At 34.9% G+C, this 27,996-nt stretch overlaps 2 long non-coding RNA genes across 8 annotated transcripts in view; one reads left to right on the forward strand and one right to left on the reverse strand.

The window, feature by feature from the left end:
- LOC148125526 (uncharacterized) overlaps nt 1–27,996 on the reverse strand; it is a 31,106-nt gene that overhangs the window by 356 nt on the left and 2,754 nt on the right. For both annotated transcript variants that reach the window (XR_015743756.1, XR_015743757.1), the window contains exon 2: nt 6,080–6,309. This is a non-coding gene — a long non-coding RNA (uncharacterized LOC148125526). The remainder of the gene's footprint in view (nt 1–6,079; nt 6,310–27,996) is intronic.
- LOC148125527 (uncharacterized) lies at nt 13,373–27,972 on the forward strand. Of its 6 annotated transcripts, XR_015743752.1 has the most exons (5): nt 13,373–13,468; nt 17,399–17,545; nt 17,758–17,892; nt 20,363–21,781; nt 25,384–27,972. It is a non-coding gene; the product is annotated as an uncharacterized LOC148125527 (long non-coding RNA). The 6 variants fall into 6 exon arrangements; XR_015743754.1 differs by lacking the exon at nt 17,399–17,545; XR_015743755.1 differs by lacking the exons at nt 13,373–13,468; nt 17,399–17,545 and adding an exon at nt 13,475–13,809.

Genomic DNA, 27,996 nt, shown 5'->3' on the forward strand with positions numbered 1-27,996 from the left:
AAAGTCCAGTTTGCCTTTGGGACAAATGCAGTGGATACAATCCTAATACATCTGGAGCATCATTTGAACCACATTGGCACTTGACAGAATCAATGTAAAAGGCAGCTTTACTGGACAGCTTACATCCTGAAATAGTACTTTTAATACTACCAAACAAGAACGTCTCCCAGGTCCTTGGGAGGGACTTGATAGGTGGATAAAAACATCAAACCCAATCTAAACATTTGGTTGACTTTGCAACCAACCATAACAATGATAGCTGATTCATTTCCAAAGAAAGATAATTAAATTCTGTTTGGAAAGCGTATGTTGTATCCTACACATCCGGAGTATTCTAAGCTACACTTGCTTATTTAAGAACATTCGCTCGGACATTGATCTTTATAGAAACAGTGACCAAGTTCACATGTGATCCACAACAGCATTTAACAGTTTCCCTGAATTAATCATAACTAAGTTCACACACATCCTAGAACCTATGATCAAGAGGCAAATTTCTAGTGATGGAAAATTGGTTGCATTGGAATGAACTTTCATATGGAACCCCAGTAAATTCTCATGGGACCCTTTGATTCTGTGCAACCCAGTTTGCCTGGGTTCACATACTTATGGCTTAGTACAACATTGGATTCCAGCTAGTTTCTTCCTTGGTCAAATTAAAGGAAAGACATGTTTGGGTGCATTTATTTATTATATTTATATACTCTTGGCCCTGACATTGCAAAACTAATTCTATGGGCTCAGGCCTACTAAAAGTGAAGATCTACCAAGAATCCAACAAAATGAAAAGGGAAATGAGAAAAAAATACCAACTTAACACAGCAGTAGACTTTAATTATCCAGGTAATTATATTCAGAATACAGGTAGTCCTTGATTTACATCTGTAATTAAGCTTGGAATTATAGTTGTACTTAATGGTAGTTGCTAAGTGGGTTGATGGCTCTTTTTGCAGTAGTTATTAAGTGAGCACCACATTCATTAAGTGAACCTGATTTCTTCAATGAGCGTTTTTTGCCAGATGCTGGAAGTAAAATGTCGGAAACTGTTAAAGCCACCAAAAATCATCACACAACTGGACATTGCAAACAGCCAAATGTGTGTATGGCTGTTGGAAGACTAGAACAAGTAGCTTTGGGAGGAGGGTTCATTGTAAAGGTCACAAAACAAGGATTATCTATAACACAAATGTAGATAATATCTGTTTATGATTTTTATGGTTTCATTCTAAAATTTTTGCAAAAACATTTAAAGTTATTCTAATGTACCATGTAATGTCCTGTAACCAACATATTTGCATTTTATTGAAAAATGGGAGACGGATCTGAAATAATTTGATAGAAGAGAGTAGAAATACTGGATACTACTGTACAGGCAGATGCTCTGAATTGTGGAGTGAATGTATACAAATTGCAGAAAACATCTGTTGTGTACTTCACTACTAGTATACATGAGAGGATTAAAATTATTCAGCCCTGAAATATCTTTTGATAGACAAACATCCTGTAATATCTTGCCAAAAAATGAAATAGCCCATTAATTTTGATTACAGATGTGAAACTCCAAAGAAAGAAATCATCCTGTTACCCAACCCTTTTTGTTAAAGAAATGGAAAAAAATTGACTACAAATATTTTCATTTGAAAAGGTACAAATGATCAAGAGGCCAATAAAATTGAACCATAGCTGTTTTCTGAAAATCATTAGTTTCTGCATTTGTGACTAAGACAGGGGTCCCCAATCTTGGCAACTTTTGGACTTCAAACTCCCAGAATTCTCCAGTCAAGTCCACAAGTCTTAAAGTTGCCAAGTTGGGGATCCCTGCTCTAAGATAAACCTAAAATATGTGTTTTAGCATACCATATCAAAGACGTAGCAAGCCCGCCTAGTATCTTCATATCTATAAATTCACATTCCAATTAACAATATAACATCAATCTTACTCACCATCAGATATTTTAAGGTTCAGAAGGGTAAGTTATCAGGAAATATTTATCTGGGTATTTCCTTATTTTTTCTCATGGAATTATGGGAATCATGATACTGATAAAAATGTCAATTTTTACCTGATGTGTTCACTGCAGCGTAATTTATAGTACCTGATATTGCATGTACCCAATGTAGACTTAAAAAATTGACCCAGTGCAGTACACATTTTAGCTGTTAGATTGAAGTAAGTTCTCAAAAGCTACAATGCTCACTCCCCTGCGAGCTACTTCCAAGTGTGCCAACGAATGCCACTGGAAGGTTGCACGGTGGTAATTATTCTGTAGGAGAAGAAACTAGCAGCAGAGTAGTTTTCTATCACATTGTTCAGTGTTCTCAGTCATCCCACACACAGGGCATTTGCAGAAGCCTTTCACGTTGCACCCTCACTAAGTATTCTATTCTGTCCCATTGTCTTAAAAAGTATAACACCTCTTCAATGTTCCTGCTAACAACTCTCATACATTCCAACAAAGCCTTCCTTGACTGTGCAGTAAGCATGTGCAATGGAGGTGATCCTTTTCTTTAGTTGCAACACTTAACTAAAAAGAAGTTTAGTTCAAAATAAAGTTGCAGGGTAAATTATTTGAGTTCATAGATGGGTGAGAGTAAATATGTATGTTTATATAATAATCACGTATTTACTTATACTTTATTTAAGATTCTAAGCAGCTGAAATAAGATGGAGCCCACAGACATAAAACATAAACAGCCACAAAACTCACATGTGAAAATCAATAAATAAATCCATTATGTGACCCCTAAATTCTTCCTCACATATTTGGCTGCTTCCAATTAAGTTGTTTCTTCCCACCTGGTAGCCTGGTGAAAAAGGATAATGTTCAAAAAGAAAACAAGGAAGTGACTATTCTAAGTTGGATCTGCATTGACAAGTCTCCCTTTCCTTTGATTTCAAACAAAAGGATTTCAAGCCTATGCTTTTTAGAGTAGATTGGTCCAAATGGTCCAAGCCATTTTTAGGGCCTCTTGATCCATAAAAGGTCAAACCTCACCTGGCCACAGCCTTCATCGGCTTTTTTTAAAAAAAATCAGGAGCCACGAATCTGGAAGAACTTCACAGACACTCTTAGCCCCTCCATAATAAAGATGGAAGTATCTGCAACCTAAACGCATCAGAAGAAATGGTGTCTACATTTTGCCAGGATTCTTTCTAATCCTGTTTTGCCCCTTGCAATAACTTAGGGTTTCCAGGCATCAGGTTCCTCGAAAATAAAAGATAAAATAAAATACTGTGGTTTTGGTAGACTGTTACCTTTGCAGAACAGTATAATATTTTGTCTCAAAGATAGCTTTGTCTCATGAATGGGAAGATTTTTCTAGTGACATAATACTGCATCATAGCCCCCACAATGCAGAGTAAGCTGTGCATTGTAGGGGCTAGCAAGAGAATAACAATCTATTTTGAGATAGCACAATGTAATCTTAGCAATTAATGAAGAACCAGCAGAAGGCCAGTTTAACTCTAACTGTACCAATTATTTTCATCTTTGTTGCCCAAAATAAGAGCATTACTAGAAGAGAGTTGTCTTCTTAACTAACTCTAGGGGAAGTGCTTCATAAGAAATGAGCTGTGGGGCAACCTCTTAGTAAGACGATCATAGCATTGAATGTTGCTACTATGCAATAGGTTTTTCAGTTGTTCGTCACTTAACAAATACAGATCGATTAATAGACCAATAAAATAATAGATATACTTTGGAGTCAATTTAATATAGTGGATTGCAAAGGAAGAAACCTCTTGGAAGTAAGATCTATGTGAAGTAGATTTGTGTACTGGGAGATAGTGCTGAATCATAAAAAGGCTTTGGAAAAAAAATAGATTGAGACACTCCAATTTCCCTCTCCCCACCATCCAGTTTCAGAAACATTATGCAACGTACCTGGCAAAAAGTTGTTAACAAAATAAATTCTAAATTGTTTGAATGTATATCAATGTAAAAATGTTGAGTTCTAAAGAGCACACAAGCAAATATCACTGTTTATTTTTGTAAAAAAAACCTTTGCTATAATACACTTAGCATTATCTTGGATCATCCGACTTGAACCATCAATATTTTATTATGTTTTAAATTTTACAGCATGCCATGCTTTGGACCTCATATCAGAAGTAATATAGTTCTTTCATAAGTTGTGTCGGTGTTCCAGTTGGTCTTAAGTAATAACTACCAAGAAGTTTGTCCTCTTAGTATTTGCCCACTTCGTTGCAGGGCCCATTTACTTTTTAATTAATTGAATTTTTAAAGTAAAGCCATCAAGGCATGATGCTATAAGGACTTGTACTTTTTACCTGGTTGTCACAGTGCCAAACTCTGATTACCATTAAGAGGGAATAACTGGCCCAAGGTCACCAGATGACTTGTGCCTAAGGGAAGACTCAAAGTTGGTTTCCCTGCTTCTAGTCCAGCACTTTAATCACTATTCTACATTGGCTTTCATTGCTGCATGTAATACATCCCATTAAAAGCACTGGTACCAATTAGCAAGGAAAAGACTATATTGCAGGCCTTTCAGAAGTGATTTCAAAATTCAATATTCCACCTACGCACATAGTTTTCTTTAAAAGGAACTGCTGTGTATTGTTTCAGGCACTTTTTTTAAAAAAAAAATCTAAGTTACCAAGTAGTTTTATTCTTCTTATTTTACCAGATTTAAAATCTGGTATAAGTGGTATGCTATGAAGCATTAGCACTAGCACCCCAATTTGAAATGGGAACAGAAGATGGAATAGAAACTGTAGCATGTGATGCTATAGCCAACTAACCACATTAGATTGTAATTTTTCCAAGATTCACTGTCATATTAGGAAATGGAAGGTTTTCATAGAGATCATAGTTGAGGGGAAAAGAATTAACCTTATCCTGATTCACTGTTCCTCATGCAATATTCCCCATCCCCATCAATATTAATTTTGTATAGCCAACAGGAAAAACACTGGATGTTAATATTTAATGTACTTTGCATTGTTGAGAACAACTGAGATTTATTGGAAGGCATTTTTTTCATAGATTCCTTCCACTAATACAATTAATAATAATAGAATGTTCTCAATTTCTTTGATAGAATCAAGGTTTCAGAACATCCTCCCGTAAATTGGTAGCAACAATATAGAACAGAGATAACTAGCACCATTTTTTGATTTTACCTGGGAATATCTAATGGTTAAAGGATTTAGTTACAATCCAATATGAAGAAAGTAGCTGAAATGTCAGCATAGCAAAATTCATTCTGATTAAATAGAATATCAGTGGCATAATACAGCCAGTTCTTCTTCTTATTCCTTATTCTTATTCTTTCACTTGTTAAGAAATCTTTTCCCCTTTAGACAGTAATAGGAGGTATTTAATCAGTGATCTTCTCCCCAGCATATGTTATTCAGGAATTCCTTAATATCTAATTAATATATTATTTATTTAGAAAATTTGTATAGCCGCCTACCCATTTACAGTGATTCTAGGTCAGGGTTGTCAAATTCCCAGCCCACGGGCTAAATGCGTCGCGTGCTGGCCACGCCCAGTTTAGTGACGGGGGGAAAAAAGTCCCGATATGTCATGTGATGCTGCCGTGATGACATGAGTTTGACACCCCTGCTCTAGGTGGCTTATAAACAATAAAAACACAATATAGAAAGAAAAAAGAATAACTACCCACCCAACCTGTTACCTAGTTCAGACATGCTACTGGATTCTGGCAGAACATTTCTTAACAAAAGAGAGATGTTTATCTCAAATCATAGGGTTCTGGGTTCTATTCAAATAAGATAGTTATTCCGATGAGAAAACAGGCTGTTGGTTCTGTCAAATGAAAACAATGAGGCCTTGAATATTTTGATACTTTAAACACGAGACCTGAAAACCCTGAGTATAAAGCACCCTCTGCACTTCTTTTGTTAAATGTTCTGAGATTGATAATAGAGAAATCCACCGATTCCTGCAACATGTTTGGGTTTTTAACCTCTCACCTAAAGTTCCTATTCTCTTCCTTCTGTATCATAGTGTCTTTGCTGCAAAAAAAGCTGACCCTGTTCCCAGGTATAGCAAACTAATGTATGTTAGACATTTGTATCACAGGCACTCACTCCCTGTCGATGAAGAGTAACCTTGAAGTGAATTGTTTATTTTATATGGGCCTCAAATAAGCAGGTGTCAGATGCTGGTAATTTTGGGGTGTCAATTAATCACAGAGCTCCAGCCAAATCGGAAATTACAATGTCCTGGGCTGAAACCTGACACTGAAATACAAGGACAGGTTTCAACTCTGGCTTCTCCAAGCACATGGTTCTGTATGCTTCAGTAGGTGTTTAATGGCCTGAATTGAGGGAAAAAGCATTAGTGGATGCATCAACTGCAATTTTCTTCAGACTGAGATGTATGCTTATCCATAAGCGCAATAACAGAAGGCCTTCCTTTGAGGACAAAAATGATGTTAAATAAGCATTTGTCAATCCAGGCAGGTAACTTGGTCCTAGAAAGAAATGTTGCATTGACCATTTCTAAATTTTTAAGAATTTGGTACCCTCATCCACAGGTAGTTCTTGACTTACAACTGTTCATTTAACAAGGGTTCCAAGTTACAATGGCCTTGAAAAAACCAACTTAGGACCCATACTTACACTTATGACAATCATACCACCTACATGGTCACATGATCTCAATTCAGGCACTTGGCAAGGGGCTCATATTTATGACAGTTGTAGCCTCCTCCAGTTAAGTGATTGTAATTTGTGACCTTTTATTTTGCCAATTTCTTCCCATCGGGGGAAGCCTGATCTGCTCAACAAGCATGTGATTCCCCCAATGACGGTCCTAAAAGCTATCATAAAATTGTGCCTGAGCTGACTTAAGTCTGCAATGATTTACATCAGAAATTATGGTCCCAACTGTAGTTGTAAGAATGACTATTTGTATTCTACTGTACAGTCTTAGCTACTTTAGGTACCTCACATAATACTAGAGCAGGGGTGTCAAATTACAGACTGCAGGGCGGATGTGTCACATGCTGGCCCCACCCTCGCCCAGTTTAGTGAAGGGGAAAAAAAAGTCCCGAAACGTCATGTGACGCCGCGAGTTTGACTAGCTCTGTACTAGAGAGATATTTGTGTCCTTAGTTTATTTAAGCCCAGATATCCAGTAGAATTGTTATACAGGAATTACTTCCTTAAATGTTGAAAGTTTTGCTTGAAAGATCTAGAGGCTAATTCCATAACAACCCACTGGCACAGTGTCTTTGTATTGCTAAATGCAAGCTTCCAGGCGTTATTTGTATGGTTACCCTAAGAGTTGCTGGTGATGAGGATGCATGAGATGGCTTATTGTGAATCTGTTTATAAAACCAGAGCAGCTACAGCATTTCAGGACAAAGTTCTCTTTTCTGTACAAGAACCAGCACAATGAGCTCCTACACCAGATGGATCCAGCAGCAGTCCCTGTAGACACTGTGCTATAAAAGGCCTTTTCAGATAGTTCTAGGAAAACTGTGAAACCATATGTTGGCTCCTGAAGGAAGTAGGTGTTAAAGAAGATTGTTCTAGAAAATCAAGACAGCCTTATATGTTATTACTGCATATTGCAAGCTACAGTCCACGTTTTTGTGTGTTTTACAACCATAGGAGTCATTCTGTGTAGAGTTAAAATAGCCCTAAATTGCATGCAAAATTAAACATATTAATTAGAAAATGCCTTCAAGAATATTGGCCAGGAGCTGAGCCATTTTAAATGATGTTTTATGGTTTCCTTTTATTAGTTTTAAGTAACTTGCCACTTCTGTTATTGTAAACACTTGGTAGAAAATGACACTTTAAAGACATATAATCACTTACATGGGTGATTCACATCCAGCTGATGCACACAACTTAATTTATTGAAGGAGATATTGTGATTATTAGGAGTTCCTTTGTTTTTCCGGCCTCTTAAATTTCTGTTCTAGAAATTTAATGTGTTCTTTAACAAGTAATACTTCATGAAAGAATGTAGTGTATCTGGATTCAAGTAAACTGAAAGGATAATGTTATCAATAGGTTGAGGTTGTATTTTACCATTGGGCCTCTCTCCCCATTAGCTCCAGTGACAGTTACTATTCAGGTCTGCTAAACAGAGGTATATTTAGCAGGTTCTGACCAGTTCTGCAGAATCAGTAGTGGAAATTTTTAGTAGGTCGGAGAACCGGCAAATACTACCTCTGCCTGGAGATTTTACGGTATTCTTCCCTTGCCATGCCCACCAAGCCACGCGCACAGAACCGGTAGTAAAAAAAAATAATAATCCCACCATTGTAATCAGTGTATGGTAGACTAATTTTGTTATAGAAGAGCTTTGACTAATTTGACTTTTCTGATGCTTCTGGGTTGTATCCTAGAAAGTTAACCTTAATTCCTATAACCGAAGATTCAAAAAGTAAGCATATAAGCAGGAGTAGGAACCAATTCTATCAATTAGAATTATTATATATCATCTCTAGTAACAGAAGCTTGCAATTGTGCTTTTACTTATTCAACACCTAGTGGATGGATATGGAGTAGGAATATTATATACATATATGGTATGTATATAATATTCCTACTCCATATCCATCCACTAGGTGTTGAATAAGTAAAAGCTTCTGTTACAAGAGATGATATATAATAGCATTAACCCTGTTTTGGAGTTACTTTATTGGCCTGGTATCCATAGCAGGAGTGACATAAATGTTTTAAATCTATTTGGCCCCTTCCTCTATTTCTCTGAACCAAGAAGGTGCTTTCTGTGCCATTTCCTCCTCCGCTCAAATTGCTTTGGGTCCAAGTCAAGCTTTTTGGCTCATTGCTGTCATAACCAATCTATCTGGATTATCTCTATCAGTGATCTTATTGTATAGAGATGGTCAAAATTAATAGAACTGTGAGGACCTTCTGCACATTGGACCAAGATTCAAACCTTTGCTAGACCAATACTTGAATTCAGCTCTGCTGTCTGGAATCCGCACTGTATATCAGACATAAATACAACTGAGCGAGTCCAGAAGTATTTTACCAGAAGAGTACTACATTCCTCTGTTTGCAACAGAATACCCTAGACCACCAGACTTGAGATTCTAGGCTTAGACAACCTTGAACTATGCCGGCTAAGATTGGACTTAAGCATAGTACATAAAATCATATGGTACAATGTCTTACCAGTTAATGAATATTTCAGCTTTAACCACAACAACACAAGAGCACACAACAGATATAAACTTAATGTAAACCGCTCCAAACTTGATTGCAGAAAGTACGACTTCAGCAACAGAGTGGTCAATGCCTGGAATGCACTACCTGACTCTGTTGTTACGTCCTCTAACCCCCATTCCTTTACCCTCAAATTACCCTCTATTGACCTTACCCCATTCCTAAGAGGTCTGTAAGGGGCGTGCATAAGTGCACAATTGTGTCTCTGTCTATTGTCCCCAATTATTAGTTCCTATTTCTTATATTTAAACTTATGGTTATTCTTTTTTCTATTGTAAGTTTTTGACAAAATAAATACATAAAATAAAAGTAAATAAGATATTAGAGGATCCTGATAAGCTGTTAAAGTGAGTCTTTATTATATTCAGCCTCAGGTATGTGCTTTATAATGATTTGTTATATTTTTCACTTTTTTTCTCCAAACTTTATTCTTTATTTGTATAAAATTCCAAACTATAAATACAGCACCAAAATGTAGAATAATAACAGAAAACAAAACAAGACGCTTTCTTCCCTAGCCCCTTTAAAACATTAACCAATTTTAATAATTTACAATACTAAATGATTAGGGTTAAAGCTAAAGATTTAACATAAAATATAAGCTTATAGATAGTTACCGATTTATAAAAAATATAACATATATATTGGTACCTTGGTACTCATTGTTAATCGTTTCTGGGAGGCATGACAAATATAAAAAACAGTGAGTATCAAACACATTTTTTCCATAAGAAATAATTTAAATAAATTCAATATGTTCCTAAACCAAAGACCATGCAAAAATTTTAGGGCAATATGTAAAAAGATATGGTTGTATATCATTACTTTATAATGAGAAAGGAACCTAAAAATTAATAAATACTTAGAGTAAATAAAATAAAAACTTTGCCTGTACCGATGAGAAAAAAAGCACAAAAATAACAAAATCACCACAGAAACTAAGCCAAGACTGCAAGGGAATGTGCACAGGGAAAGAGCTACCACATTACTAATGTGTGACTCTTTCTTTTGTTTGGAAAGGGTAGCAAAGTCATGAGGCAACTGACACTGATAAGTTCTAACTTGCACATCAAGTACTAAACGAATGATGAATAATACTAGGACAAAATTTTCTTGTTAAAATGAGTTGACTACCAAATTCAATGAGTTTCAGAGAAGATGAGTACCAAGGAATGACTGTAGTATTATATTGCAATCAAATAAAAAGAAAAGAAATCGAATGAAACTGCTGTATTATTATAAAAGAGAGGCCTCCAACACGGAGCAAAGATTTTCCACAAACCGGAGTGATGTGTGGTTTTGCATGCTGCTTGCTTCCCACAAATGGAGCTTCACTTGTTTGTGCAGCCCAGTTGCCAGTCCATAGACTTAGGGTGGGGTCCCTTGTTGTAAAATATCATAAAATATTATTGAAAAAGTAGATATTGATGCATCCTTTGCTTAGTAAGAAATGTTGCCTTTTTTGAGTGGATAGACAGATTTACAGAAGCCAATCCTTAATTTCTCAACAATTTTACTTTTCCAATTTGTCAATATAATTCTTTGGGCTATCTCATGCCTAGGACAACCAAAATTCTTCATAGACAGTCAGATGACAGAAGTCTGGTATGCGCAAATTCAACCTCACATTAACATCTTTAACACTGAAGGATTTCTTCATAAATCAATTTATGTTCATTAAAAGTTCATATGACCACATCATATGTCAATGACCTTTCAATGTTTTTTTGTATTTCCAGCAGAGAAAAGTCTGATGTCCATCCTTTCAAGTACTGTGCATTATGTGAGGATACACATTTCATTCTAAATAGAATTTTCTGAATGAAATAGTTGTGAATGTGGCAATCTTACAAATTCTTTAAACAAAACAAACAAATAAAAAAAATTTGCTTCCTGGTTCCATTTATATTAGACATGTGTTTATTTTTCAATTACTTTCCCATTTTCTTTTCCCTTCCCAGTGGAGCTACCCAAACTCTTCTACTGCTCCATCTTCCTTCTTTTGGGCTAGAATGGGGGATGGGGCGTGTTTTTCATGAACATGTTTATGTGCGAAAGAATGACTGCTAAGATAAGAGGAGGAAAGAATGGAATTTTTTTTTGGGGGGGGGGGGAATCACACTTTTTTAAAGAAATAAAAATATCCTGAGAATCAATTGTACTCCAGATTCATTTAACCATTGCCCTTTTACCTAGTAAAACCAGCAACTGACTCATATATTGAAGATCAAATCAGACCTCAGTCCACATTACTTCTAGGTCAACCCACTTCCTGTTGGGCAAATCTTGAAAGAACAGGCTTGCATTCTACCATAAATATGCCCTTGATTTCATATGGTGTATTTCTAATAGTTTAATATATAGGGGTATCAAACTGGATTTCATTTAGGGCCCCATCAGGGTTGTGTTTGGCCTCAGGGGGCTAGGATGGGCATGGCCAACTCAACGTCACTCGTGTTGGGAGTGCCTGTGGTGGCCTGAGCACTCTGCCAGCGCCTGTGGCCCTCTTAAGCTGTGTTTTCGCGGCAGAAGCACCGTGAAGAAGTCCTTTGTTGTTTCCAGGTCAGCCCCGTGAGGCAGATGTAAGTACTCTACAGGTCAGAAATGGACCACAGGCCTTGTGTTTCACACTCCTGGTCTATAACTTCCTTTATTTCTAATAGTCATATTCAATTGTTTCAAGGTAATCCCAGTGTTTCACTGATTTGGAATGAGTTTACAGTTGAGATAAAGAGGGAGAGAGAAAATCCAAAGGAAGCTGATCAAGTTGGAACTGTCATCTGACTTCTGGCTGTGCTGACACTAGAAAGTGAAGGAGCGAGCTTCAGACAATTACAAACATACCTTACACATGTACAAACAAAAAGACCTCCCTTTACAATTTACAGACTGGTTGATAATTTACTTTGCTTGATTGTATAGTTTAGACATTCTGTTTTTACAGTTAATGTATTTCAGTCACCCCATGGCAATGTTGTTACCTTAGTGGAATGTGAGGTCATCGTAACATGAGCCTGCCTTAATTCTGCAATGTGATGTTTGGGCTGCGTTTAAGTGGCAAGTCATGACTAGGTTTCTTTCAAGGAATTTTGTAGTAGAAAAAATAATAAAACAGTAGACCTTCATGTTACAGAAGGAATCTCAATTTGGGCTAATACTTGGAGACAAATCTATATTCCATTGTGAGTGAAACTTTATGACTTAGGTAAGGATCTTTGTTACTCAGTTTAAGTCTTCTTAACCATATTGGACAAAGTAAAAAAAACTGGACATAATTTTAATATTTTTTTTCATTTTCAGGTGTTTGGGCAGCGTTAAGAAAGCCACATACTAATATCTTCCTGCTTTTGTGAGCCATGTTTTGGAGAAACTGGGCTCCTCCAGATGTGTGGAAGTCATCTGCCAGAATTCTCATTGATAGTCACACCTGGAGGCATCTAAGGTTAGAGATGGATCATTGATTAGATTCATTATGGAAGTAACACATCCACAAGATCCAGTAGAAAACTTGGCTGCCGAGATGGAACAGTAAATACATCCTCACAAAGCATCACTATGCTTAATAACTAAAAATAGTCAAATCAACTTTGATACCTGGGACAGAATATTCCACAAAACCTATAGCAATGTAACAAGTAATTGCTGCTCTTACTTGTCATATCAAATATGCTGTCTTGAGTGATGTCTTCAAACTAATGATTAATGATAGAACTAGTCCTATGTGCAATGTTATTTCAACTCTTTTTTAAAAAATTTAGTGTATGGCAAATACATTGACTTACAGTGGTTCAAATGTCTATGTTCAGTGTCCACCCAGCCATCCAAGTATAGGGTGGTCCATGTTGAAAAAAATCAGACATTGGCCGGTGCAAGCTTTTGACACTCAGACACAATGCGATGGATATCCTGTTGAGGAACATCACAGTAACACTGAGGGGCAGAGACAAGACGGGCATTCAGAGGCCATTGATCCGTTGCCATGTATTTAGAGAGCCAGGAGTTCTAGAAAGATGTCTGACTGCCAACTGTCATTAACTGCCAATTCTCCAATGTAGTCTGGCTGCCAATTGTTGCTGGTCATTGGTTCACACTACTGTGTTATCCAGGGTGCACCACGAGGAGGCGAGCTAGCACCACACCCCTTCAATACAATATAAGGTATAGAATACAACTGCATGGTCTATATAAATTCATCTGTGTGAGTTAATGAATTGTGCCTGTACTACATGTCTGCCTGCCTGCTTTTTATTGCAAATATCAGCTACTGTGAGTTTTGTGTATTTTCATCTCCCTCAGTCCAGATATATGGAATGTTTTAACTTGGTACTCCTTGTTCCCACTTAGTGGGACAGATTAATTTGAAAACAGATTGAAGAAGGGTATATAAAAACAGATGTTATCTGGCCTTCTATAGAATACTTCCTTCTAGTCCTGTGATACTAATCAACTAATGGTATAAGTTATTACCACTCATTCTGTAAGAGAAATGTCCTAGAAGAAATTTTGCAGAGTGATTTAAATGGGATAAAAAATAATTTTGTTTTTGTAGATGAAAAAACAGACTTTGAAAGGGATCCATATACTAAAGATGAACATCTTATTTTGAGGTATATATGTATTAAAGACTGTATGATTAAATGGACAAAATACAATAGTATGCTAATCAATGGGAAAAGATATACGGGAATCAAATATAAGGGAATATCAAATAAGTGTTGGAAAAACAAACAGTGTGAAAGTACTTTTTACTATCTTTAGCAAACATCTAAGAATGCCAACAGTTATTGGGACCAGATTTGTTGTTAGGTTCGGATGATACTAAAAATGGATATATAGATGAAACCAGAAGTTTTACTTTTAAGGATAGTGAATAAGCAAATTTTTTTTAAAAAGGGACTTCTTGCTTGAGAAAGATAAAAATGAAATTTTGATTTTAGAATTTGATGCTTAAGTCTGTTATAATTACAAAAGTATTGCCAATGCTTATTTTATTGTTAATTGTGTGTGTGTTATGTGTACGTATGTATGTATGTATGTATGTATGTATGTGTGTATGTATAGGTTTAGGTTTAAATTTAAGGTTATTTTATTATGTATTAATTACTTAATTTGTATACTTTTTATATAATGCTTTTGTGTTTTTTAAACTTAGAGTAAGAGGTTATTTAAATATTTTATTATATATTTGCATTTCTACAGAAGAAATAAGAAAAATCCTTTGTCATTTTTTTTTCTTATAGCTTCTAAACTTTTTTCTCTTTTTGATCCTTGTGCCTTATATTTTTTCCTTTTCTGTTATTTTGTATTTTATTATTTTAATTTAATAAAGCAGTTTTAAAAAGGAGAAATTTGCAGAATGTTCTGTCTATATCTTTTCCTTCCTTAATTTGAAATATTTTAATTTAGTATACTGTCTAAAACTTTCTTTCATCTTTGTACATCTATATCAGGATCCAGGAAAAATTAATCATCAAATAGTTTAATAATGTGGTTCAGTGGTTGCCAGTAGAAAAGAGCTATCTATTGAAGACTGAAGACTTGAAGGGATCACTTTCTATAGCACACAATAGATGGGAGACTAGGAATTTAAACATCAGCCTGATAAATGTCTTTGATTAGGGCAAGACAAACTGAAAAATATTTATTAAATCTGATGAAGAAGAAATGGTTATTACTATGGTCATAAAATTCAATCTGTTGATAGGGAAGATTCTCCAATCTTTAAATAATGAAGGTGAATCTTGAAGGATCAGAAAAGGAAAAAAAGACTTGACTTCATGATTACTGACTCGGAAAAAGAGTCACTTGAGAGACATATCAATTTAATACCTAACTAACTAACCTTCAACTATGGAAGCTGAATAGAGGAAGTGATTATCCACTTATATTATGCTGGGAATGTTAGCTGAACTCCTATCCTCCAGTTACCGCACCTTCTTCTGTAGAAATGCAAAGTTAAAAAAAAACTAAAAAGAAACATGGAAGATTTTTATCAGTTGACAAGATGAATTTGAATAAGAATAATAATTTTATTGACTACTGTTAATAGCTGTTGTTTTATTTTTTATTTAAAGACAGTAATAAGTAAAATATGAAATATAGATGATTAAAGTGAAAGACAACTGATATTACTAGGTAATGTTTGTTAAAAGAAATAGAAATGTAAAAGATTGTTATTAATATTAATGGCAGAGCTGTACTGGGATAGAATAATTATTCCATTTACTATTGTTATACATATATACACAGATATCTATACATATATACTTTTTTCTTTTAAGAATTTAGTGTGTATTTTTAAGGGAATATACCAAGCAGAATTCGATTGAAAGTAGGTGTGTGTTATAAAATAGAGGTTAAAAAAATGAATGTTATAACTGTAAAGATGTAACTTAAATTTTTAAACAAGATTTGAAAAAAGATACAAAGTTGTTACACTCCAGTCTAGTAATTACAAGGGAAAATTTGTTTTATGAGAAAAGATAATATGAAATTGTAAACAGGGCAGATGAAAGTATAAAAACATTGATTAGAAAGATTTTAAAAATTAGAAAAAGATATGTAATTGAATTAAGAAAGGAATGAGATAATTTAAAATAGGGCTATTTGGAAGTAAAGAAAGGGAAAAGCTATTGAAAAAAAATGTGAAAATAGTTATAAGATATGGATTAGAATGTATAAGATAAATATGTATTGAGTTTATGTCTGTATGGAGAAGTGATAACTCGGGGTCACACTGTTCTCAAAAAAAGATATTTTATTTGTATTTGTATGTTTTGTGAAAACTTAAATAAAACTTTTATGAAAAAAAAAAAGAAATAAAGGGGGGAGAAAACCCAAAGTACAAAAAAAAAAAAGAATAAAAAGAAAGAGAAGCCTTTCTGATTGCCTTTGCAGAAAATACAAGCGAGCTACATCTTACTTTTCTACAAAAAAAGCTCACCCTTTCTATTATCCATCTTTTTCCTAATCATAAAGATGTATCTATCATAAATAAAACCACGATATACTTCCCCCAATTTCATACAAAAATGCAATAAGGGTTATCTAGGCATACATAAACATTCTTTTTGCTGATCAAATAAGTTAACATAGCCATCTCTGAAAATTCAGGTTTTAGGTTTCTGCCTTCAGCTTTTCAGAATACCCAGGACAAGCATGTCTCTGAAGACTCAACCACCATCATTCTTCCAATAAAGGAAGAACTATTAATATAATTTTATTTACATGATCTGATTTTCCATCTACCACTCAGGAAAAAGGGAAATAAATAATAACCTGTTAATACTATTTCTGTTCACAATAGGAAGAATTCAGTGGTGGGATTCATATGTTTTTACTACCGGTTCTGTGGGCGTGGCAGGGGAAGGATACTGTAAAATCTCCAGTCAGAAGTGGTATTTGCCAATTCTCCAAACTACTCAAAATTTCCGCTACCGGTTTTCCAGAACTGGTCAGAACTTGCTGAATACCATCTGTGGAAGAGTTCTAATCTTATTTAGTTGCCAACTACAGTTTCTAGTCCTTCCTTCAGGATAGAAGCTCTACACTGTAGAGGATAAAGTAGACTAATTATTTTTCTTTTTAGGGCAAGTTAAAGCAAGGCATGAGAAAGTTTTGTAAAGTTTCCTTGTGTTTCTTATTTGTGGCTGAGCCAAAATACTTCAGCAGTTGTCTTCTTTTGACAGTCCTTTGGCAATAGAAATTGTTTACCTGCTTGTAGGTTTGGATTAGAAAAGAAAGTATAAATAAGCAGGGTTTAAAGCATCAAACTGGAATTTGATCCCAAAATGTGAACAACTCTTAGCTACAGTATTTGCTTTGCTACCAGGGTTAATTCAGGGCTGCAAAAAGGAAGTGGAAAGAAAGAGAGAAAGAAAAAGAAGAAAGCAAAAAAGGAAAGTAGAAGCATAGCGAGTTGAGAAATATAAAATCAAATCAATTTGATACCTGGTGACATCAAGGAGATATTTATATTATTATTCTGGCTCTATGAAGAAAGAAATAGCAGACAGTAGAATATCATTATGCTTTACAACATGTTTTCTATGCCACCAGATAGAAGAATGTAATTATGACATTTTAGAGGGTTCCAATATCTCAGCAATTATCCTTAAATATCTATAGAATTTATGTCTTTGGTAAAATGCAGTAGATTTGAGGATTCATAGTGATTGTCCTCTTATTTTCACATAGGAGAAATCTCCCTCACAAATTTCCTGTAAACCGTAGACTGGTACACATTTCCATTGAAGCAAAGATTGTGCATATTATGGTCCCAAAAGCAGCCAAGATTAACCAACAGAGAATGGAGCTTCAACTCCGCTGTATAAGCAAATTGAAGTATATAACTATCAAATACAGTAAAATTAAAAAGTGATTGCAGCAGCATATTTTGATTTGATCTAACAGCAAATCATGTGTTGAATGATTAATTGGTTTCATTAGTTTTAAGGAACTAAATACTTAGATTAAGTAAACTAAAAACTTTGCCTGTACTGATGGGGAATAGTCATTACATGACTAATGTATGACCCTTTGTTTTGGTTGGAAAGGGTAGCAAAGTCATGGGGCAACTAACACTGACAAGTTCTAACTTGTACATCAAGTACTAAACAAACAACGAATACCGGGACAAAATATTCTTGCCAAAATGCATTGTTTATCAAGTCCAATGAGTTTCAAAGCAGGTGAGTACCAAGGTATGACTGTAATATTACATTGAGATCAGATTAAAAAGAAAAAAAAATCTAATGAAATTGCTGTATAATTATAAAACAGTGGCCCCCAACCTTTTGGACACCAGGGAGCCATTCCATAGAGAAAACTTTTTCTGTGAATCAGAGGGATGTGTGATTTTCCATGTTTCCTGCATCCAGCGAATGGAGCTTCACTTGTTGTGTGGCCCAGTTGTTGGCATGCCACGTCCTAGTGCCAGTCTTGGGGTTCAGGTGCCTTGTAAAATATCATAAAATATTATCGAAAAAGTAGATATTGAGGGGGACCAGTTGCTTTCGTGGTGTGGAGACAATAACTTGGTCCTCAACACCAATAAGACCAAGGAGGCTTATAGTGGACTATAGAAGGAACAGATTAGACATCCAGCCCTTGCTTATCAATGGAGACCAAGTGGAGCAAGTGGCCAGTTTTAAGTTTCTGGGTGTTACCCTAAAAGAGGACCTGACCTGGAATGCCCACATTGTAGCACTGGTCAAAAGGGCCCAGAAGAGATTTTACTACCTGAGACTTCTCAGAAAACAACAACTGAATGAAAAACTGCTGGTGACCTTCTACCGCTGTACCATAGAGGGCATTTTAACATACTGCACCTCTGTATGGTTTGCCAATTGCACAGTGGCAGATAGGAAAGCACTCCAGAGGATTAATGTCATTGCCCAGAAGATCATTGGTTGTCCTCTCCCCTCTTTGGAAGAGCTTTATAACTCTCCTGCCTTAAGAAAGTTCAAACCATTCTCAAAGATCCATCTCATCCTGGGAACCCTTTTTTCGAACTATTACCATCTGGCAGATGGTACAGAATAATAAAAACAAGGACAAATAGGCTGAAAAACAGCTTCTATCCCAGGGCAGTAGCTCTTTTGAATTCCGCTGTATAGTGCAGTGATGGTGTGGTGTCGGGGATTTCCGATTCAATGTATGAAGGGTGAAGGATATATGTTTGTGTTTATTGTCATGGTCATGGTCATGATATGCACTGAAGATGGTGTTTGATTTCATTGTACGAGGTGCAATGACAATAAAGTAAACTAAAAAAAAAAATCCTTTGCTCAGTAGAAAATATTGCCTTTTTTTGAGTGGATAGGTTACAGATTTACAGAAGCCAATCCTTAATTTCTCAACAATTTTCATTCAGATAATCAGAGTTGGAAGGGATCTTCTAGGTCATCTAGTCCAACCCTCTGCCCGATTGGGAGACCCTACACCATTTCTGACAAATAGCAGTCCAATCTCTTCTTGAAAGTCTCAAGTGATGGTGCTCCCACAACTTCCGAGGGCAAGCTGTTCCATTGATTGATTGTTCTCACTGTCAGAAAGTTTCTCCTTATTTCCAGGTTAAATCTCTCCTTGTTCAGTTTCCATCCATTATTCCTTGTCTGGCCTACAGGTGCTTTAGAAAACAGCTTGATCCCTTCCTCCCTGTGGCAGCCCCTCAAATATTGGAAGACTGCTATCATGTCTCCCCTGATCCTTCTCTTTACTAGACTAGCCAAGCCCAGTTCCTGCAACCGTTCATTGTATGTTTTAGCCTCCAATCCCTTAATCATCCTGGTTGCTCTTCTCTGTACTTTTTCTAGAGTCTCAACATCTTTTCTATAATGTGGTGACCAAAACTTTTACTTTTCCAATTTGTCAATATAATTCTTTGGGCCATCTCATGCCTAGGACAACCAAAATTCTTCATAGACAGCCAGATGACAGAAGTTTGGTATGCACAAATTTAACCTCACATTAACATCTTTAACATTGAGGGATTTCTTCATAAATCTACTTATGTACATTAAAAGATCATATGAACACATCATATGTCAATGACCTTTCAATGTTTTTGTATTTCCAACAAGAAAAAATCTGATGTCCATCCTTTCAAGTACTATACATTATTTGGAAGTCCAATACACTCTAAATAGAATTTTCTGAATGAAATAATTTGTTTATTTAATCAAGTATGCTACTCAGAATTATACATTTATTTATTTATATTCTGTCTCTATTTTTTTTTACAAGTAATTCAAAGCAGTGAACATATCTAGCACACTTTCCTCCTCTTGTTTTACCCCACCAAAAAAACCCAACCCTGTGAGGTAAGTTGTGCTAAGAGGATGTATCTGGTCCAAAATCACCCAGCTGGCTTTCATGAATAAGATGGGACTTGAATTCGTGGACTTAAACTTCTTAGCCTAATGTCTTAATAACTAGACCAAATTCGCTCTCATTGTCAATTCATCAAGTTGTGGATGAGGCAATCTTACAAATTCTTTAAGTAAAATAAACAGTAAATAAAAATATTTGCTTTCTAATTCCATTTATATCAGACATGTTTATTTTTCAATTACTTTCCCATTTTCTTTTCCCTTCCCAGTGGAGCTACCCAAACTCTTTTACTGCTCCATCTTCCTTCTTTTTCTTCTTTTGGGCTAGAATGGGGAATGCGGTGTGTTTTTCCTGAACATGTTTATGTGAAAAGGTATGCTACTATGTGAAGGGAAGAGGAGGGAAGAATGGGATTTTTTAGAAAAATCACACCTTTTTCCTGAAATAAAAATATCCTGAGAACCATTATACTTCAGATTCATTTAACCATTGCCCTTTTACCTAGTAGAACCAGCAACCGACTCATATATTGGAGATCAGAGCAGAGCTGAGCCCACATGACTTCTAGGTCAACCCGCTTCCTGTTGGGCAAAACTTTAAAAAATAGGTTGCATTCTACTATAAATATGCCTTTGATTTCATATGGTATATTTCGGATAGTTATTTCTAATAGTCATATTCAATTGTTTCAAGATAATCCAAGCATTTCATTGATTTGGAATGAGTTTACAGCTGAGTTAAAGAGGGAGAGAGGAAATCCAGAAGAAGTTGATCAAGTTTGAAATGTCTTCTGGCTGTCTTCTGGCTGTGCTGACACTAGAAAGTAAAGCAGTGAGCATCAGACAATTACACATGTGCAAACTAAGAGTTGGGCTAATACTTGGAGATAAATCTATATTCCACTGTAAATGAAATTTTATGACTTCAATAAGGATCTTTGTTACTCAGTTTAAGTCTTCTTAACCATATTGGATAAAGTAAAAAATCTGGATAGAAATTTAATATTTTTTTCACTTTCAAGTGTTTGGGCTGTGTTAAGGAAGTATCATCTGGAGGCATCTAAGATTAGAGATCGATCACTGATTAAATTCACTATGGAGGAAACACATCCACAAAACCCAGTAGGAAACTTGACTGCTGAGATGGAACAGGAAATACATCCACACAAACCATCACTATGCTTAATAACTAAAAATAGTCAAATTAACTTTGATACATGAGGCACAATATTCCAAAACCTATAGCAATCTAATTGCTGCTCTTGCTTGACGTATCAAATATGCTGTCTTGAGAGATGTCTTCAATCTGATTAATGAATAAGACAGTCCTATGAGTAATGTTATTTCCACACAATATAATGTATGGAATACTGCTGTGTGGTCTATATAAATTCATCTGTATGAGTGCATGAATTGTTCCTCTATCACATTTCTGCCTGCCTGCTTCTTATTGCAAATGTCAGCTACTGTGAGTTTTGTGTATTTTCATTTCCTCCAGTCCAGATATATGGAATGTTTTAACTTGGTACTTCTTGTTTCCACTTAGTGGGACAGAACAGTTTGAAAATGGATTGGAGAATGATATATAAAAGCGGATGTTATTTGGCCTTCTATAGAACATATAGAGCCTCTGTGGTACAGTGGTTAGAGTGCAGTACTGCAAGCTACTTCTGCAGCCAGCTGCCTACAGTTTGGCAGTTCAAATCCCATCAGGCTCAAGGTTGACTCAGCCTTCCATCCTTCTGAGGTGGGTAAAATGAGGCCCCAGATGGTTGGGGGCAATATGCTGACTCTGTAAACCGCTTAGAGAGGGCTGTAAAGCACTATAAAGCGGTATATAAGTCTAAGTGCTATTGCTATTTCCTTCTAGTCCTGTGATAATAGTCAACCAAGGGCATAAGTTATTACCACTCATTCTATAAGAAAGATGTCCTATAAGATATTTTGCAGAGTGATTTAAATTGAATAAAAAGAATAGCGTTTTGTAGATGAAGAACTATTGAATAACTAAACAATGAGGGATTATTATACAAGGTGGAGTAAATATTATAATGTCAAAAATTTAAATTGAATATTTATAATGTTATAATGATGTGGGTATGACTAATGTAATTAAAATAACTGCAATGGATAAGAGATGAAGGGTAGAAATAGAATATCTATTAATAAGATTGGTGTTATCCGGATATGAGATAGAAGTAGAAATTCGAAAGAGGGAAATACTACAATGAATATTGTTATACGTTAAAACTAGTAGGCAATGAAAGGATAAAAAGTTGAAAGAGAGCTGTATTCTATATAATCTTATTAGAAAGATGTAAGTTTAATGTAGGTGATTAAAATTGTTAATTTTATTATAATTACTGGGTATCAAAATTAATACCCCAAAACTACACTGTCCATGTATTTAATACTTATATACATTCAAAAATAAAAAACTTAATAATAAAAACAGAAATTTTGCAAAGTGATTTAAATGGGATAAAAAGAATTTTGTTTTTGTAGGCCAAAAAACAGACTTTGAAATGGATCCATATACTAATAATGAACATCTTATTGCCAGATATATAAAGTGTTAACAAAATGAATCAGGATTAAAGACTGTATGATTAAATGAACAAAATGCAATATTATGCTTAATCAATGGGAAAATATATAAGGGAATAAAATATAAGGGAATATTAAATAAGTGTTGGAAAAGTAAGCTGTTTAAAGGTACTTTTTACTATCTTTAGCGGACATCTAAGAATCCCAACAATTATTGGGACCAGATTTGTTGTTAGATTTGGAAGATACTAAAAATGGATGTATATGTCAGCCTTCAAGATTTTCTTCCTTTGCTTTGCATCTTTCGGCTGTCATAAGTAACAGGGGTGTCAGGCTTCAGAACTGTTCCCATTCAATCAACTAGAATGAACTTCTGAAAACGTATTAAAACGTATCAAAAAGGAATTCTTTACTGAGATGAGACAATTCATGTAGGAGTTAAAAGCAGCGTCTAAAGTCTCTCAGGCATGCAGAGATAGATAAGGGAGTTTAAAACCCCTCCCCTTATGTTGATGTGTATTTAGTAAAACAAAGAGCCAACATGTTAATTCCCTGCCACCCTGCTTTTTGGAACGATCTTTTCCAGAGTTTCCCAGGACACATCTCACTGTGGAATTTTTATGGTCTCTTCATCTCCTGGCTGTCTCTCTCAGAGGTGATGGGTTCCGGCCATCTGGGTTTCATCTCTCCATTGTATCATGTGTAGGTTATACAAATTTGATATAAGATTAAATATATTCAGGATATATAAAGAAGGATTTCTTTATCAGTCTCTCCCCCCCCCCTTTCTTCTTTCATTGAAGAAATGACAAAACAGAACCGTATAAGTTGGGAAGGGAAGTTTCTTGCTTAGGCTTCTATCCTATGCTTTGCGCAACTGCAACTCTTTATCAAAATATACCAAGGTCAATGGACAGAGGCCTCATCACCACCTGGAAATGCCCACATGAGGCTATACACAACTTTTAATTGGATGAGCCAATTGAACTATTGGGGGTGGGAACGTTGCCATCACATTGTGATTTATGCACTCATTTTCTCAGATTCAGAATTCTTTTGTTGCTACCACTTGGTTTCTAGTAAAAGATACCTTTTCTCGAATTAATGGAGTCTAAGTATTTCTTTCTTGGTTTTTGAATGGAGCACCAGCTGACACTACAGATGAAACTAGAAGTTTTACTTTTAAGTATAATAAATAAGCAAATGAAAAGAAAACATGGGACTTCTTGCTTGAGAAAGAAAAAAAATGAAATTTTGATTTTAGAATTTGATGCTTAGATCTGTTATGATTACAGAAATATTGCCTATGTTCATTATGTGTGTATGTATGTGGTTTAGGTTTAAATTTAGAGTAAGAGGTTATTTTATTATGCATTGATTACTTAATTTGTATACTTTTTGTACAATGTTTTGTGTTTTTTTAATCTTAGAGTAAGAGGTTATTTAAATATTTTATTATATATTTGCACTTCTATAGAAGAAAGTTTGAAAAATCCTGTCATACTTTTTCTTGTAGTTTCTAAACTTTTTTCTCTTTTTGATCCTTATGCCTCATATTTTTTTTCCTTTTCTGTTATTTTGTATTTTATTATTTTAATTTAATAAAGCAGTTTTAAAAAAGAGAAATTTGCAGAATATTCTGTCTATATCTTTTCCTTCCTTAATTTAAATTATTTTAATTTAGTATACTGTCTAAAACTTTCTTTCATCTTTGTACATCTATATCAGGATCCAGGAAAAATTAATCATCAAATAGTTTAATAATGTGGTTCAGTGGTTGCCAGTAGAAAAGAGCTATCTATTGAAGACTGAAGACTTGAAGGGATCACTTTCTATAGCACACAATAGATGGGAGACTAGGAATTTGGACATTAGCCTAATAAATGCCTTTGATTATGGCAAGACAAACTGAAAGTTATTTATTAAATCTGATGAAGAAGAAATGGTTATTACCATGGTCGTAATGTTGGTGGGGAAGGTTCTCCAATTTTTGCCTGTGCATATTGTCCTGATATTTTGAAGGAAATACAAGATATAGGTATAATAAAACAACATCCTGTGCATTTAAAAATACTAAATTAAATACTAAACATAGAGGAAGTGGTTATCCCTGCAGGGAATGCTAGCTAAAATCTTGTCTTCCAGTTACCACACCTTTTACAATTGACAAAGGCAGTAGCATCTATGGCAGGTGGGCTCAAAATAGGAAAGTCAGCAGTCACCGCAGTACAATATTCAAATCCTAGCCCTTTTCTATATGTGCTAGTGTAATTCATAAATTCATAGCCATGGATATTTGATTGTACTGTCATGATTAACGGATTTTTCTATTTTGACATTTTCCCCTCCTGTGGATGCCACGGAATTAAGGAAGACTTAAGTTTTCTCTTCTGTACCCCGGTTCATAATTTTTGAAAACCAGCAGTGTAAATATCTGTTACAGCATTACAGATAGTCTACGACTTACAATAGTTTGCTTAGTGATATTTATAAATTCAGGTTTAGGTTTCTAGTTTCAGCTTCACCCAGGACAAGCATGTCACTGAAGATTCTACCACCACCATTCTTCAAATAAAGGAAGAAATATTAATTTTATTTTATTTACATGATCTGATTTTCCATCTACCACTCAAGGAAAAAGGGAAATACATAATAATGTGTTAATACTATTTCTGTTCACAATAGGAAGAGTTCTAATCTTAATTATTTGCCAACTACAGTTTCCAGTCCTTCATTTTGAACTAGGATAGAAGCTCTACAGGATAAAGTACACTAATTCTTTTCCTTTTCTTTTTTTTTTAGGTCAAGTTCTGGCAAGACATGAGAAAGCTTTGTGCAGTTTCCTTGTGCTTCCTATTTGTGGCTGAGCCAAAATGCTTCAGCAGTAATCTTCTGTTTTGACTGTTCATTGGCGCTAGAAATTGTTTTGTGTATATTATGGTTTTGAAAGCAGCCAAAGTTAACCTAGAGAATGGGCTTCAACTCCTCTGTATAAGCAAATAAAATATACAAATATCAAATACAGTAAAATTAAAAACTGGTTGCACCAGTATATTTTACTTTGATGTAACAGCAAATCGTGTTGAGTCAAGTAGTTAGGGTGAATCAATTAGGTAATGGAATCAGTACCACAAAGACAGTGCTGCATTTGAGGGAAAAAAAGAAATATCACGAAGTTCTAGGCAGTTACTTTTAGATTTTTATCTGATATTGGATAAAGTACTTATACTCTCTGAAGAAATCCATCAAAATATTAACTAGCCCTGTCTCTGGCCTTTCCAAGTACTCAAAGATCAGCCAGATTCTGCCACTTCTGAAGATAGATGGTATGTCCTAGTATAAATTCAGAAGTCCTGCAAATCGTGTAAATCTGTTTTATCAGGGTCTGCAATTTTACGTTCTGTTTATATTCACCCATGTTTTCTGGTAGGAAGGAGAGATTTAGAACAAGCATCCATTGAGTGATGCTTGCAGTCCTGGGTTTCAGGCAGTGAACATTTCCAGAACTTTACGGAAATACTTGAAAATGAATCAACAAGAATGTGTGCCCTGTTTCTAGCCTACTTGCTTCATTAAATTCTGGGCCAGGGGATTTGAACAAATTGCACAAATTATGCAAACTAATTACATTTGCTTATATGGTATGCTTGCTTATTTGCTTAATTTTATGTTGGTTTCAGAAAAAGTTATGATTATTGGAGAAATTTTAAACTTGTTCATTTCTGTATCCAATCAAAGAGTTTCCTTGAAGTAAGATGGGTGGCGTATACATTTATAATACATATAAAATACAATAAAATGTTTCTTCCTTTTTCTGTAATATTGCAGAATTACAATAAGCACGAGGAATAAATTCTTGCTCTGTCATGAGAAACAGAATTATGTATTCAACAGCCCAGAAATACTTGTCAGAAATTCTGAATAGGTTATGTTTCTAACATGTGAATTCAATCTTTAAAGCTGATTCAAGAAAATGTAAGAGGACACACCAAACTAAATATGAATATTGATATAAATTCTCAATTCCCTGTTTATAATACAATAATGACATACTGTAACACAACTCGATACAAAGACTAAAAAGCAATGGGTACAGTGCTACTGTCTGCTTAGTGTTGACTTTCCAATTAATTCATAGTACCGTTATTATACTAAATGAACGTGGTTAGGATGTCATTCTATGTTTTCCCTGCAAAGCAACTATCTACAGCCCTGAATCATTTTTCATTTTGCAAGTTTATGAGACCTATTGCTATATTTCAGATTAATAATTTATAGTAAAATAAAAAATGCATTTATTATAGGTTAGAGGTAGACTGTAGTATACAATTAAATGTATTTAAACCCATTGAGCCTGTGCTGAGTTATGTACTTCTCATTTTTTTTGAGATTACCAGGAAATGGGAGTTGGAATCATCTATGAGACAGGCTAGTCTTTAACCCCACAAAGCTTCCCCAAATAGTTCAAAATGTGGCCATCTTGACAGTGCAATCTAGGAGTCAAAGATCAATTGTTGATTAAATGCCTACCATTGATGGGTCATGGTGACTTGGTCACTTGTGATACTGTAGTAAGGGGTTAAGGTCCTTGGGAAGTACATAATATTTAAGCTGAAATAGGATTGTGCTTTTATATTTTCTAAAATATATTTTTTAAACATCAGGAAGAACATGATACTTTTCCTATTTTTCATAATAGACAAAAATCTTGAAGCACATTAATGAGCAAAGAAATGCACTGTGCATAACGTCTTTCAAAAATAGGGATGCTCCTTTTATTTTCATCATCCACCAAATGGTACTATTTTCTCAATTTAAAATACAGGGATTTGTTAGAAAAATATGTAAATTTTTAAAAATTTGACTTCTCTGGAAGTCTGTTTGAAGAACGATAAACTATTATCATCCCACTTATGTCTCCAGAGACAGTAACACATTAATATAAATGGGCTTTACTTCTGTAACAATAAAATATATTACATTGCTGATATATTTTGTCTTTTTCCATTTTTATTGGCGAGTCTTAATATATTCCATTGTACTCTTTTTCTTTATTTCCTCAAGAGGAGTAAATTCCACCAAATATATAGTAATGCCTGTCATTTGTATTTTGAGCTTCTGTTGAGTTACTTTGAAATGATTAAAAAATTAGAAGTTTGTACAAATCTATACATAAACTTTAAAAAATTCCAAGATAAAGCAGGGTAGATTTGACTGGCTAATGCAGTGATACATGTGCAAAACGAAAATGAACTACTGTATAGGAGTGTGCATGGGGTTGATTTAAACTGAAGTCTGTGTAGCAAGTGAAACTTAAAATCAACTTCAAATCCCTGTAAAGTTTATTTTTATTGATAAATGGCCAAAATAAAGTTTCTGTCCATCGGCTTACGAAGGTTTCAGTGTTGCTGTTCT

The sequence above is a fragment of the Pseudonaja textilis genome, chromosome 5 (genome assembly GCF_049901715.1).
Source record: "Pseudonaja textilis isolate UNSWEBS1 chromosome 5, rPseTex1.2, whole genome shotgun sequence".
NCBI lineage: Eukaryota > Metazoa > Chordata > Lepidosauria > Squamata > Elapidae > Pseudonaja > Pseudonaja textilis.